The 12,817-nt window shown below is 42.1% G+C and overlaps 1 long non-coding RNA gene across 1 annotated transcript; it reads left to right on the forward strand.

Moving 5' to 3' along the window:
• Window positions 1-1,868: 1,868 nt before the first annotated feature.
• On the forward strand, window positions 1,869-3,650 carry LOC139075103 (uncharacterized). The gene is made up of 2 exons (XR_011525155.1): window positions 1,869-2,335; window positions 2,427-3,650. It is a non-coding gene; the product is annotated as an uncharacterized lncRNA (long non-coding RNA).
• Window positions 3,651-12,817: the final 9,167 nt, after the last annotated feature.

The raw sequence follows: 12,817 nt of genomic DNA on the forward strand, positions 1-12,817 counted from the left end.
TCTCTATTCTAGATCAACAATATTGGACACATCGGATTTTTTTATTGAGATATACTTTAAATACTATAAAATTCTCTTTTTTTTCTTTTCTTTTTTTTTTTTGAGGAAGATTAGCCCTGAGCTAAAATCTGCTGTCAATTTTCCTTTTTGCTGAGGAAGACTGGCCCTGAGCTCACATCCGTGCCCATCTTCCTCTATTTTATACGTGGGACGCCTACCACAGCATGGCTTGATGAGCGGTGTCTGCACCCAGGATCCGAACCGGACAACCCTGGGCTGCTGAAGCGGAACGTGCGCACTTAACCGCTGCACCACCAGGCTGGCCCCAACTTTTTAAATGTACAATTTAGTAGTTTTTATTGGTGCAACCATCACTGCTATCTAACTCCAGAACATTTTCATCACCCCCAAAAGAAACCTCTGACACATTAGCAATCACTCTTCATTCCCTCCTATCCCTCACCCCTGGCAACCACTTTCTGTCTCTATCCATGTGCCTATTTTGGATATTTCGTTTAAATGGACTCATATAATCTGTGGCCTTTTGTGTCTGGCTCCTTTCTTTTAACATATTGTTTTCAGGATTCATCTATGTTGTGACATCTAACAGTACTCCATTCCTTTTAATTACTGGGCAATAGTTCGTTGTACGGATATGCCACAATTTATCTATTTGTCAGTTGATGGACATTTGAGGTTTTGGCTATTATGAATAATGCTGCTATGAACATTCCTGCAGATTTTTTGTGTGGTTGTATGTTTTAAATTCTCTTGGCCGTGTACCTAGGAGTGAAATTGCTGGAGCACATAGTGTATTAGTTCACTAGAGCTGCCGTAACGGAATACTGCAGCCTGGGTGACAAACAACAGAAATTTATTTTCTCACGGTTCTCCAGGTTAGAAGTCTGACATCAAGGTGTTGGCAGGTTTAGTTTCTTCTGAGGCCTCTCTCCTCGGCTTGCAAATGCATCCACAAGCAGAAAATTAACTTTTCTCTTGCAGAACTTGTTTACTTTTGACGACATAACTTGTAGCACTTTATCATGTTTAAAAAAATTGGGGGAGAGGAAAAGCCGGGGTGTGCGCACGGGACAGAATATGCCTTTCTTCCACATTTGGTTAATAAAGCTCGAAAACTTCTTTTCAGAATCTTTATGCCATTGGTGCTTTATAAGAGCCTGGTAAATTAAAAAAAAAAAGAAAGAAATTTGAAAAAATTTTGTTAGTTTCATCTGCATATGTTAAATGCCTTTTGGAATAGCCGTTAGCTCTTTTTGACACAATAAAAAGTATTTTAAAGAAATCTATGTTTAATTTGTTATTTTCGTATTAAATAGTGTGACTTCTTTGGCCTTACTTTTTAAAAGGTGAGGAGTGAGTCGTTCACTCACAGAGAGCCTGAAAATGTTAATTAGAAATAGCTCAGTGCAGAGGTGGAGCATCCAAAGGAGCCAGCAGTGGCTGGTTTTCTGGTCCTGCTGAACTGGGGGCTGGAGCATCTTTCACTCCAAGCTACAGTGGATGGATCCAATCTATCCAAGAGAGCACCATCCAGGGAAGTATGTCTAAAACAACTTGTCAGAAGGAGCACGTGGCCTGAGGCAGGTACTGGGAGAACGTGCAGAGCCAAGGGAATCGGATGCCAGTGAAGATAGGAATCAGGAACGTCCAACAGGGCAGAGGAACAAGAAGCTTCTGGAGCAATTTCAGAGCTTTAGTAGTTGCCTAAAGCTAAGCTTTACATTCTAATAGAATGTTGTTTTGTCAAGCTGGATGCTTTGGAATCTTCCCGAATGGAACACATGGGAGAAATAAGAAAATTTAAAAGAAGGTTGAAGTTGATGTCACAAAACATAGGATAGAACTGAGCAGAGGTAGGTGGCTCTGACAAACCAAGGATACTTAATTTGATTATTTGGGAGAGCTGATTGAGTCAGTAACTTGTAATAAATTTTGAAAAATAGTGTTTATGTAGGTTTAAAACTCTTGAACTCAGCTTGACAGCTAGTATATAGGATCAAAGAAGAGAGGATATTGGATATTTGTATTTAAAGCATAATTTTTTTTACCCTTAAAAATCTTTTAACTTTTCTTCGTCATCACCCTTGGTATTATGTGACTTTCTTAAGGTGTTTTAGAAGGGACTGACTTCTGTTTTATAATAGGACATACGTATATAAAATAATCTATAAGAAGAAATGTTGTTTTTATTTTCTTAGTTTGCATTCCTAAAGCTTTCCATACCCACATGGGAGTACCTGCTACATTATTAAAAAGGTAGATGTATAATGAGAGGAGGAAAACAGCGTCTTTAGGACCTGCCAAAACCTCCCAGGTATGTGTCAGACACTTTGTTTTGGCAAGTTGGAACTTGTATATTTCCATAATAAACAATGTGATTCTGCTTATTTCTCAACAACTTACAGGGAGGTGAAATTATTTCCCAAGACGCAAACAAAAGTTAAATCTGCAGAAACAGATCTATAGGGTTATCTTTTGTTCTAAAACAAAAGATACATGTCATCAAAGAAGTATATCAATTTGATTGTGTTGGTGTTACATTTACAAAAAGTCCCTCAGAGCCACTTGTATAATCTGAGTCAAGAAATTGGACCAACTCTGCAAATATTAGGGTCTATTATATGGACCATTACAGTTATGATGTCCAATGAAAATTCTAGAAGAATATTGGATAGGTGGAATATTTCTAAACATTCGGAATCCTTTTAGTTATGTAATCAAATCCACTTAGCATCAGAACTTTTGGATATTTGACGGAATTACCCAAAGGAAACGGAACAACAAAAGGAGACTATTTAAGGTGTTGACTTCGTGAAGGTATCAATTCCTCAAAATTCTTCAAAAACAGATTATTGACTCAAAACATGAGACATATTCTTTTCTGCTCTATGAATATCCAGAATGCCCAGAAAGGATTAGCGAACCACAGCTGGAATATACAAAAGTTGTAGTTTTATGGATTTTTTTCAAGGATTCATTCTTTCAAGTATGTGCTTTATGGACTCAGATAGCCAACGGATACTTACATTCGGAGGTTAAATAAATTTGCTTTTAGAAAAAAAAAATTATGAATCTGCCAGGAGAACTAATCGCTTTCTTCTGGTTTTAACAAGGCCAATTTCCAAAAAAGCCAGAGAAAACCACAACAACCTGAGAAGGGAATCTTTCTAGTACTCCAACTGGAATAAATAACTCTCTCTGAGCTTACTTTTCACTGGAATTTATATCTCATTAGGGATGAAATCTCAGCAGAGTAATGTGCTCAGCACCATTCAGGCTGGAATCTCACCAGCCATAAACATCTCAGAAATACACATCTAAGCCAGCCTCGGCCGGGAGCCAAGACAATACAGTAATCCACTTGGACAGCTGAGAGGGTGAAGCTGGGTCAGAGATAAGTAGCGCCGGCTGCTTGTTCGTAGCTCACCTCGCACCTGATAAGCCCAGACACAGGGCTGCGCAGCACAGGTGTTCCGGTTGTGTCTGCCTAAGACTTAAAGACTCCACCATCCAATCTCTGTTACTGTAACTATACTCGCCCCTGAGACTCAATATTTGCCAAAATGAATAAATTTCCTAAGTGCGTGGAGGCTGCTGAAATAAAATCCTCAGTCTTTTTTTGAATTGTAGTTTTGTTTCTCCTTGATTTTATTTCATTTATTCAATAAATATTCGAGTGCTTCCTACGTGTTAGGGGTTTCCTTATGGTTAAGCCAAGCAGAGGAGAGAGAGCTGCCAAAGTTTGCCCTGTTCAGTTTCCTTCCAAAGGAACAAACTCCCAAAGGAGCCGGCAGTTTACAATGATGTTTTCTATGGCGGCCGCCAGTGGTGGGGAAACAAAAGTGTCATAGCTTACTGGTGACAGATGGAAGTAATGGCTTGGGTTCAAAAAAAATGTGAGTTTATGGACCAACCACATAAAAAAACCAAATTACTTTAGTTACACAGTGTTTAGGGTATTAGGTAGTATAAAAGTGTAATTTAGATAAGCCCTTTGGTGTTGCCAAATCCTAGTAGCTTTGAAAATTAAAATGCTGTGATTATGAAATAGATTAACACCCTCTGTATATTCCCTACCTCCAGTGTAGTAGCCAGCATGCTTTCTGTTGCAAGTGACAGAAAACCAGTGTGAGAATAAGAAAGCTTACTGGCTTGTGTAACCGGTCAATTCAGGGTGGGGCTGGTTTCAGGATGACAGATCCAGGGTCTCATGAGCTTGTCAGGTCTTTTTCTCAACTTTGCTTTTTCAGTGTTCTGGACCTATTCTCTTCTATACAGATGGGTTTTTTCCACACGGCTGGGAAATTATCAGACAATATCCCCCAGTTAACATCTGCCCCACCTCCATACTGCCAAAGGCGAAGCACCTTCTCCTTCAACTCTAAATGTAAAATCCCAGAGGGATTTTCATTGGCCTGACTTGGGTTGCATGTCCTTGCCTGCTAAAGCCAGGTAAGTGGGATGTTGGGAATGTCTGGAATGTTCCGTGCCCACTCCAGTGCAGGGTCTTGATTTAGCAGCCCCACCAAAATCCCACAATGGCATTGCTGTAGGAGAGAGCCAATTCCTGAAAGGAAGAAGAGCAATGCAAACAAAGCACAAAGACATTCCTGAAGATTCCAATCCTCAACTTTAAATCTGCCCTCATCTCTTGGTTTGCCTGTGTTCCGCTGAATCTTTGGCTAATATGGTTACAGTTCTGGCTCATTGGTTCTTAAACCTTAACATGCATCAGAAACATCTGGAGGGCTTGTTGAAACACAGATCAGTGGGAACCACCCTGCATTTCTGACTCAGTGGGTCTCTTTCCAAGTGATGCTGATGCTGCCAGATCAAGGATCACACATTGAGAAGAAGTGTTCTAGGATTTTATTTTTTTAATTGTCGAAGAGCTTCTTATCCAAATAAATACCATTCCTGGATGAATTTTGCAAATCTTTCTAATCTTCAAGGAACACATTATTGTGATGCAGATTAACATTATGGTCTTGGGCAAGTTACTTAACCACTCTGCCAATTTTCTCTTGTGTAAAATGGAAATGGTACTTACCTTATATGGTTGTTGTAGAGATTAAATGAATTAATATACGTAACACACTTAGAAGTACATCGTATGTAATATACAAGTGTTTGCAAGTATTTAAAATGCTACAGAGAATAGAGAGGGAAATCATCCAAAGTATTTTATAATGGAATCAAAATATCAATATCAAATCCTGAAAAAGATTAAGCACATAGAATGCACCTGTACATTAAAGAATACAATATTACAACCAAATTGGTTTTCATTCCATCTTCTCATTCTTGGGAAGAAAAGCTAGACCCACACTTTTCCTGGCCCTGGGACTCTGAGTCAGGAGTGGGTAATGCAAAGAAGCAGGAGTGAATGAGAACCCCGTCTGGTGGCAGCATTCGGGATCTGCAGGGGCAGCGGAGGCATCTCAACCTGGCTCTTCTGGGGCATAATTGTGGCGGAAGTCTGGCTTCCCAGCCTTTTTCTTTTTCTTTTTTTTTAGAAGAGATAAAATTTGATTTTATTTTTAAAAGATCAGTATTATTGTGTCTTATAAAGCTGGGAAAAAAAGTATTTTAGGCAGAGAGATCAGAATGCCTTAAGTTTGTTCTGTTGACCCAAGGGATGAAACTAGTAACAGGTAAATGCTACAGGAAGTTAAAGAAAATTGGCAAGACCATTACCGGCATTGGACAGAGACTGATGAGTCTTCACGTGGTACGAATGTTGCAGTGAAGACTCAGATATCAGATGGGTACTCGGACCAGGTGAATTCATATTTGCAAACTTGAGATTTATTACTGGATGCTTCTGAATCAAGGAACAAGCAAAATCCCAAACTTCAAGGGAACCCTCAATTCCATGATTCTCCATCTTTCTTGTTCTTAAAGACTGAGTTTGACCTTCAGCCTTCCCAGAGATTCCAAGAACAATCAAATATCTTTCCAAAATTTTCTTCCCTTAAGTTGCTCAGCTTCTGTTTGGTATGTTTGAAGCAAGAATTTTGACTAGTGCAAGATGAATAGCTTCTTGACCTGATCTTAAAAGTGTATATCTCAAACTAAAAGCCAATATTGTATTTAACGGTGAAACACCAGAACCATTCCCATTAATGCCAGCAATAAGACAAGGTCATCTCTTACATCATCTACCATAGGAGTCTCTAGATTTTTCTAGGGAGAGGGTGGCAGGGAACAACGTTGATTTCACCAAAATCTGTGAACACAAGTGTAGGCGAGGGAAGCTGAGCGGCCAGTAGGATGCATGAATCAAGTCAAGGAGAGATTACCACAAACCAGACCAAGGAGCTGCAGCAGGAGAACTTGATAGTGTCTTAACATATTTTAAAAGGCTTAACAAATGTTCATACCCTTGTCTCAGCGGTTTACTTCTGGGGATTCGGCCTAAGAAAATAATCAGGGCCAACGACAAAGACTTGTGTGTAAAGGGAAGAAAATTTGCACCTGGACACAACAGACAATAAGCAGTCACTTGGGGCCAGTCCGGTGGTGCATCAGTTAAGTGCACACGTTCCGCTTTGGCGGCCCGGGCTCGCCAGTTCGGATCGCAGGTGGGGACATGGCACCGCCTGGCAAGCCATGTTATGGTAGGCATCCCACATATAAAGTAGAGGAAGATGGGCACGGATGTTAGCTCAGGGCCAGTCTTCCTCAGCAAAAACAAGAGGAGGAGTGGCAGCGGATGTTAGCTCAGGGCTAATCTTCCTCAAAAAATAAAAAAACAAGCAGTCTCTCTTTTAGGTGGAAACTGATTTCTTTTTCTTCTCCTTCTCCGTCCCCTTCTCGCCCTTCTTCCTTCTTATACTTTCGTGTCCTCCACCTTCCTCCTCCTCCTCTCCCTTCTCCTCCTCCTCCTTCTTAATCTTCTCCCCTTCCTCTTCCTCCTCTCTCTCTCTTTAATTTTGTCATAGCCTAATATGCCTTTTAGTCATAAGACAGAAGATCCTGGCTACTCTGAATGCGATAGGTTGAAAAAAAGTAAGATAAGTTCTTCTGAATATCAAATGGGAAATTTTCAGGTTTGACTTTAGAGCGCCAAGTGGAGGGGCCCTTGAACTAAGAATCAAGAGATTTTGGGGAAAAGTCTCAGGATGAGGAGATGGGCCTTAGTACCCTGGAAGCTACTGAGAGCTTTGGGCAAGAAATGAAAAGTAAGAGGTTCTCTGTGGCTGAGAATGGTTAGTGAACTGGAGGGCCAGCAATGTCTGATCAGCTCGAATTTGTTTATTTTTTGCAAGTAATTAAACTCTAGTTTCGCTAGAATTTCGGTTAAAATCTATAAAACAAAAATATAAGATGGTGGTGTCTTGAGATTGTGTTCATGGGGAGCAAACAGGAGCACATAGAGATGAGCTAGAAATGACCTGAGAATGTAAGCAGAGAGGAGTCAGGACTGAGATGACGGGAAACCTCCAGGAGAATATAAATACCACCTCTCATCCAGGAGTTCTCACAACTACTGGGAGGGCACTGGGCATCCTGCATTTTTGTGGGATCAAGACACAGATATTTTCCTTGTATAGGGAAAAAAAGGGTAATCCAGAGGCAAGGGAATTTGGGGACATTCTGATTACATATGTGCAAGATTAGGGCAGCATTGTTTATACCTAGACATATCTACCTTCAGAACAACATGAAACTCTAGATATCAATTAGAATTCTCAAATTTACTGTCTACCCCAGCTTGAGGAGGCAGGAAGAGCTGGTCCAGCCCCAGTTCTGGGCCTCTCATGGCCCATCCACTTTCTCTTCCCACTCCCAGCTCTACTCCGGCCATGAGGGGGCTTGTGTGCACCCGTGAGAACACTTGTCCTCATATCTACGGTCCATCCACATTCTTGCCCACCCCTCGGGACTAGGAGCAAGCAAACGAGTGGTGTAGTCCATTCTTGGGATAATGGACCAGGAAAGGGGCCCAGTCAGGTCTCAAAAATGAACTCCTCAAGGCAGTTTGGGCAGAGAATTCCAGAGTACCCAGAGCACACTTGAAGGAGGAACTGCGACAGGTATGACAGGTCTGGTTCAAGTGCTGGCTCAAATCCAAAAGAGCTTTCAAAGATGATCTTAAGCTTGGTTTACCCTGTGATTTCAGCAATCTTGTTATGGTACAAGGGTATTTGAGGACAGGTATACTGAAGATAAGTATGAGGAAAAAACACAATCATAAAGATGTTAATAAAGAGAAAGGAGATAACTAGATAGCAGAGAAGACTGCCCCCTAAATTACTAATATAGGTGTTTAGCATAAAGCCTTCTATTCAGATAGTCCCATGTCACACCTGGGAATCTTAGGATTCCCAACACCACAGACCTTCTCTAGAGGCATCTGATCTATAGCCGGAATTTACTTAATTCTATTTTCTAAACCTTGTTTTTATAAGGATAATTTCATTTAATTATCACAACTGCTCAGTGAGGTAGATGCCAATCTAATCTGTAATGCAAGGATGAGGAAGCAGAGCCTTCGAGAAGTAATGTGACTGGGATGTGAACCCGGGCAGACCAGCTCCAGAACCCTCACTCCTGACACTAAACGGCAATTTCCCAATTGGCTAGTAAATCCAGAATAAACCTGAAAACTAGTCACTGGGTCAAAGTGGCTCCTGTTCTCCTAACTTGGTTTGGTAACGTGATGTGGGAACCCTAGTCCTTTTTACTGGCAACCTTTGTGGAGATGCATCGTCTTTCCACGTTTCCCGATTCTCTCTCTCCTGGCAGCCGGTGTAGAGGAAAGAGATTAAGCCTCGAGGATATGTAGACCAGAACTCAGCTTGCACTCTGGGAACTGGCTGCACGACTGAGTCTAAGGGCTGTCCAACTGGGGGCCAGGCCCTGTGACTGACCAGAGTGAGTATTGCTCCTCTTTGCTCTTTGAAACACCTTGCAGAACTGAGAAGGGTGTGTGTTCGTGACACACAGCTTCAGCCATGTTTCTTTGGACATGAGGTGCAATAGCGTGTGCTGGGAACAGAGATGAGTAGAGAATCTCTTTGGTTATCCAGGTTTCGGCTGGGAGACCAGGCCTCCTCTCTCTGGCTAGGGCAATGGCAGCATGGAAGTTCCCTCTGCTCTGGAGCAACTGTCTTTCGATGTGGACGCCCCTAAGGTGCGAGTGAGGGGGTGGAGAGTGGGCATCTGAGTTTTGGCTCCAGCAGTGAGACACAAGCAAGGAGGACTCCCCTTGAAATGAAGGAGCACCTTGGGAGACTCCTAAACATGTTGGGGTGGGGATGCCAGGGGAGAGAAATTGAACTTGCTGATAATCCGAGGATATATGCAAGTGGGAGGCATTGCCTGCACCCCAAGTTATCATGTGGGATACCTCAGTTACATTTTGAAGAGAAGTGAACATTTATACTGTTGCTCTAAAGTCCTGGGATCTTCACTTTGGACAGTGGAGAGGACTTTACAGATTGTCTTATTAACGACACACTCGATATTTAAATCTCCTTGCCGAGAGTTGTACAGCCTATTTCAACACATCTTTTTCCTTTTTCTTTTTTTTTTGAGGAAGATTAGCCCTGAGCTAACTACTGCCAACCCTCCTCTTTTTGGTGAGGAAGACTGGCCCTCGGCTATCATCCGTGCCCATCTTCCTCTACTTTATACATGGGACGCCTGCCACAGCACCGCGTGCCAAGTGGTGCCATGTCCGCACCCGGGATCCGAACCTGCGAACCCCGGGCTGCCAAGAAGTGGAATGTGAGAACTTAACCGCTGCGCCACCCAGCCGGCCCTCTACACATCTTGAGACTGGGATTCACTGTTTTCCAAAGCACCTCCTTCTATGTTTGGAAACATTAATAAAATGATATTTTGAAAATTAAGCCTAAATTTGTCTCGGTGTCATGTTCACTCTTTGGTCTAGGTTCTATACCCTGAAGCAATATGGGCTAAATCTAATCCATCTTCCACAAAATACCCTTCAAAAATTTAAAGGCAAGGGGCCAGCCTGGTGGAGTAGTGGTTAAGTTCATGCTCTCTGCTTTGGCAGCCCCGGTTCACGGGTTTGGATCCCGAGCTCGGACCTACACACAGCTCGTCAGGCCATGCTGTGGCAGTATCCCACATACAAAGTGGAGGAAGACTGGCACAGATGTTAGCACAGGGACAATCTTCCTCCAGCAAAAAGAGGAAGCTTAGCAACAGATGTTAGCTCAGGGCCAATCTTCCTCATCAAAAAAATAATAAAATAAAAAATGTAAAGGCAGCTTGCCAGCCTGAGACATCTCTTTTCAAAGCTAAACATGCTCAGGTTTGGTTGTGCAAACTGCTCCTTGTGTAACATATGGCCCTTCACGCTCCTGATTTCTCTCTATGAGTACTTTGCAGTTGTCGCTTTTCTTTTTAAGACACAGCATCCATGAATTGAATGTCACACTTCTGGAGTAGAGAGAGGGAGCAATTGTCATCTATGTTTTTCTATTAATGCAGACCAAGATCATAGTGGCTTTTTTTTTTTTTTTTTTTTGGTGGAAGCCACCAAATGGGTGTATCCTGATATAACTGTTGGTCACATTCCCTAAGTCATTTTCACATGAGCTGTTGCCAAACTCTGCTTTTGCTTTGCTCAAGGCAGCTGCTGTGCTCTTGTGAGACTCAAACGCCCTGAGGGGTAAGTTCAAGACCATCTAATGTTTGCAGTCACAAGTGGTATCTTTTCATAAAAGAATGATAAAGTATCTTTTAAAATCCCAGAGCGGGTACCAGATTCTCCAATGTTTTAGCAATTATGCTTTGCTCTGCAAATGTAGAAACAGTGTCAGGGTTATACATAGGTTTTGGTTTTCACATAAAATTTAAGTTCAATTTAGAAATATCTTTATTATTTCATTTCTGAAAACAATGGGTTCTTGGGCAAATGTAGTCGAGTATTTGTATTAAGCTTAAAGACTAATTTTTGAAAGACAAAGGGAAATAGCTACTTTTATCCACACAAAGTCTAATTCTTAAAATAAAAAATTATAATTCACTTTTTAATCTTTAAGGGTTTGAAAAAAGATTGAAATGAACGTGTTAGCAATGTTTAGGAAAACTTACAGGATTTTTCAAAGCACTCCATTGCTGCCAGATTTAGCTTGGATAAGTACTTAAAAATCTCAGTAATCAATGTTCCACAAGCAGAGTGTCAGTGCTAAACTTGCAGGGCTCAGTACTGCCAGCACTTGCATATCTGTCTATCATAGGAAGTGGAATGTGCCAAGTTCTTACAAGTATGCTAGTTTCTAGGGTTTTTAAAAACATATTTGGGTCATTTAAAAATCTTACAAATAATTCAGCTCAAGCTGGTTTATTAGTTCAAAACAAATTACTTCATGCTTCATCATTCTCTGGAATTCTATGTATTTTAAATCACATTTGGCCTCGAGCTGATTGTAACCTTATCTAACACGTAATGCTGTAAAGGGAAGGGTCCGGAATCATTTTTGGCAAACGTTGGTGTTTATAGACTTGAAATACTTCATTTTTCTAAAAGTAAAGAAAGGCAATGGGTTTCATTTGAAAACTCATTGAAAAAAATACTGCATAGGGGCTGGCCCGGTGGTGTAGTGGTTAAGTTCACACGCTTCACTTCGGTGGCCCAGGGTTCGCAGGTTCAGATCCCAGGTGTGGGCCTACACGCCACTGATCCAGCCATGCTGAAGCTGCATCCCACATACAAAATAGTGGAGGTTGGCATAGATGTTAGCTCAGCAACAGTCTTCCTCACCAAAAAAAAGCAAAAACAAAAGCAAAAACTGAACAATAGAACACAACTATTGATACTAACATAGTCACTCTGCAAAAGACAGCTGTCTTACTCATCAGCATGCAGATGGACAGGGTCATCCAGGACGGGCTGATCCTCTCCACTTTACCCAGAGTCCAGGTTTCGGGGTAGAATTTCTGGAGGTGGAGATTGCAGAGTTAGGTGATGTTCCTTCAAATATGAACTAAGAAGTAAAGGCAGGCCCCCTCCATCCTTCTCTGCCCTAAGTTCTGCCTCCTCCTAATGGCCTAACCCAGTCGTGAATGCAATGAAGGGTGTGTTTCCACACCACCCCACTCAGTAGGAGATGGCTCCTGGCTTTTATCAGGTCCAGTCTTGCTCAGATGATGACTATCAAGCCACAGAAAGGTCAGCTGAGCACATGGAGCCTCTGTTGGGAAAGGGGCTTGTCATTCCTGAGCAGCGTGTGGTATGCTGACTGCTCCGGGTGTTGGAGGGGGAGGGAGAGTGACCAGACGAGGATAATTAACACGGCAGCACAGCAGAGCAGTGAACCATCTCTCTTGCTTGGAGACTGGATGGCCTCTGAGAGCTGACCTGCCAGCGACGCTGGGCCTCCTTATTCAGGCTGAACACTGACGCCTGTCTCCGCCCACTTCTTCCTGTGTGGTCTCTCCGCCCTTTCTCTCCTTTCCTCCAGTGGAATCTTAATCTGGTCAGAAGGTCAGAAGGAGTGGGTGGGGAGATGGGGCGGGGAACTCTGAATGTGTATCTGAATTTTTCAGTCTTCACCTAGATTAGTGGTTTTATAACTTCAACGTGCCAATAATGGAACCCATCACGTAAAGCAAAGAATGACTCATATCTAGCTCACTGGAGAGGCCCTCAAGGTGCAAGTGAAGAATTTCAGCAAGTGCAGGGTGGGCGGGCAGGGCTGGACATTATACATTATTTATCCTTTGAAGTTTACAACCAAATGACTTCAGAGAGAATGGCAGCAGATAACCTGTAATTCGTAACAAACTAAAATATTTATATGAGTAGTTCCTCTGG

This window comes from Equus przewalskii, chromosome 13, assembly GCF_037783145.1.
Source record: "Equus przewalskii isolate Varuska chromosome 13, EquPr2, whole genome shotgun sequence".
Lineage (NCBI taxonomy): Eukaryota > Metazoa > Chordata > Mammalia > Perissodactyla > Equidae > Equus > Equus przewalskii.